Source organism: Betta splendens, chromosome 15 (assembly GCF_900634795.4).
Source record: "Betta splendens chromosome 15, fBetSpl5.4, whole genome shotgun sequence".
Classification (NCBI taxonomy): domain Eukaryota; kingdom Metazoa; phylum Chordata; class Actinopteri; order Anabantiformes; family Osphronemidae; genus Betta; species Betta splendens.
In genome coordinates, this window is record NC_040895.2 from 16,217,272 (window position 1) to 16,220,635 (window position 3,364).

Genomic DNA, 3,364 nt, shown 5'->3' on the forward strand with positions numbered 1-3,364 from the left:
TTTTTTTTTTTTCTGTCCAGCAGTTTAGCAAGCAGCATATATTACGCGCTGAATGCCATATTGTGATGGACAGCTTTGCTTTAACAAGAAGAGTATATATAGAATATATATACTCTTCCTGATTTATGGTTTATTGAATGGTTTATTTAGCTAATCCAAAATGTGTGTGATGTTGCTGTGTTTGTGGACAGGTTAGGTTTCTGCTTTAGGGTGTGTATGCGGGAGGGTGGGGGGTGGGGGGGTAAGGGGTGCAACCAGCTGCTGAAACCAAGCAAATCTGTTAAGTAAACAATCGGAGCAAAAATAAATAAATAAATAAATAAATAAGAAGCAGGGATGTACCTTAGGCTAACACATTCATAACTAAACAATTTTTGTACTGTGGTTTACCTTGGAGATTAATACTAATACCAATAATAGTGCTAAGGTATGTGCACATACTAATTCAAACATATACATACAATATACATACATATGTGCATTATTATACATATCCCATACTACTTAATAAAAGTCATGACATACAACACCACAAATTCCATATTCACACATTATTCATATTGGTAGTGATAAGTATCAATAATACTTACAGTTGGATTTGGAAAGTGTCCCACTACAAGGTTAGTAAGGCTGTAGCTTAACATTATTCACCCAAAGGGTGAGGCAGACGTTGGTGCATGAACAATGCCACTTGTGGAAGCCAGGGTGATGTGAGGGGCTCCGCCACTACGCCCATCCAGCAAGCAGAGGAAGGAATCCCAGCAGCCAGGGAGCCCACACACCTTCAGTTCCAGGAGGGCAGGTGTTGCGACCCAAGCCGCCCACACAGAGCCCCCCACAGAGCTGCAGCAGCCACAGAGACAGCACCCGAGGCCAGAGTGGGCCACCGGGGGTCAACGCTGTCCGCCCCATGAGAACCAGGGGCAAACACTCCCCCCGGCGGGAGGGTCGGCCTGAAAGAGTAGAGCCCGAGGACCCACGGTCCGTAGGGAGCCCGCCAGAAGATGCCCCCGCGCCCAGAGTGGGGCCCACCCCCAGTCCACCACCCCCACACCTATTGAGGATACTTATTAATTGCATAACCAATATGGTATTATTGAAGTAATATAAATGTATCTCTAAGTTCAGTGACACTGTAAGGCAGAAAAAGGCTCATTTACCCCGTGCTTCCCACCTAAAGGAATGAATTGAACACTCTTACAAGACCATTCAAGGTAAACCTATGTTGCCATCGTCCTTGAAAACAGATCCTGAGTAAGTCCTCTGCGAACTTCTGTAAAACACAGTCAGTGTTGTGTCTGCAGTGTAGAGGGTGAAGAGGAATGGAGCCAACACAGGTAATTATCTTCAGTTTTTTTATATGGCTCCATGAATTGGAAATTCCAAGGATTCTAATGATTTGAGTGGCTTTTTGTTGGTTTTTTTTGTTTAGAGACTCTGGTCCACTATAGTTTTCATTATCACTATTCAGCAAGGCAAAAGACACAACTTGGATGTGTAAACCTGTTCTCATTGGATTTGACACACTTTCACCAACCTTTTCCACAGATTCTCCCATTGCTCAGGTTTCTCCCTCAGCACCTGGTTTGTTGTTTTTCTGTTTTGAATAACTGTGTTGTCCTCCTTAATTCCTACATCTATGCTGGAGCGTTTCATTACTCCTGTTGGCGTTTGTCCAGAATTTATTATGGTGACTTGTTTGCCCGATTCTTGTGCTTCTACTCTGGCTCTTGGTCCACAGAACAATCTAAAACCAGGATGATCCGGTCAAACACGATACTGGGGGATTATCTCGCTCCTCTCCAGAGCTTCAGAGAACCAGAACTGAATGCATGGACTGTCTCTGGAACAAGGTGACATTGTGCCCTGGCCATGGCTATTCACTGCAGCGTTAAGGGGTTCCTCAGCTTGCAGTCAGTCAGGAGGCAGGTGGAACATCTGCTGATGGATCACAGACAGCTTCAGGCCCTCAGGCTTTGCCATGTTCTGCTGCACATTTAATGTCTGTTCCACAGCCCAGTAGCCACGTTTCCACAGCTCATCCATGCTGCAGCTGAGACGCTTCCTGTTACTGGCAAACCAGATGGTTTCACGCCCTGCTCCTGAGCCTGGTTCACATCCTGGCCCAGTCTCAGTCCCGCTCCTGCTGCTGCAGCTCCACACCTCCTGCGGTGACCACACCTGTCTCCTGATCCACTGGTCTCACCCTAAACGCCTTCCCCCATGGGATCCATGCGGCCCTGGAACAGGGTCTTGCTGTTCAAGGCCAGAGGTTTCGATGATTCTCCCGCATCAGGTTGGTCTTTACTGGGGCTCCCTGCTTCCTGGTCAGCTCCAGTGTTTTCTATATGGTGCTGAGTGTTGTAACACGTATAATGCATCTAAATTTTTCAGCATATTAAACATGTTTTCACTTATGACACATTGAAAATATTTTTGTGGTAATATATGCTTGTCTCAGCTTTTTTGTTTTTCTCTCTTTGGGCTCTTTGAACTGGCAGCGCCCAGAAGCTGCCTCACCTCAGTTCTTTTTATGCATCAGTACGCAATGGAGCATTGAGTTTGGGGTTTTGTTGTCCATTGTGTAATTGCTGATTAAATGAGCTCACGCTTGTTTTACAAGTTTTTGAAGGCAAAATTTGCTTGTTGTCCCTGACAGTGGTGCCATTATTTAGGCCTGTGTTAACTGTTGTGGAGTTTCAGTTGACGCAAAGCAGTCAATTCAAAACAATTTATGGCCGAGAAAGCAAAGTTAATTGTAGCCTAGTGAGTACTTTTTTACAAACCTTAAAACTCTATAAAGTTTTGATTGTCAAATGTTTACCAAATTTGATGCTCTTGATTTCTCACCACACCTACATGGAAATTCTAAACACTGCAGGATATGGAATTCAGCAATATACAATCAATGAATTGCTGCTTTTGGTCATTTTATTTTAAGAGAAATATTACATTTTAAAGTTTGATAATGAAATGACAAGCACAAGTTTTCAGTAATGAGTTTGTTTTGACCCTAACAGACTGCATGATGTTGCCATCTGCTGCCGTTTAGCCCTGCTTAGCCCAGTTTTTACACCGAGGCCAGCGGAGACCACGCAGGGCTTATTGTTCACCCCCTCTCAGCTCAAAACTTCCTTTTTGCTGCCAATGCATAGTAAAGTGTGGCTTCGCCTTTGTATTTAATGTCTTGATGTGTTTAAATGCATTTATCATAATGGGTGGAAGTTAAAATGTATTCGGTCTTTCTTCCTAAAGAGATTTCCATTTGTATCACTTTACACCAGGCGTGTTGATGGCAAATAAATGAAATGCACGGCTCCATCTCCTCGTTAGACTCCGCGGAGAGGCTACTCCGTGGGGCTAC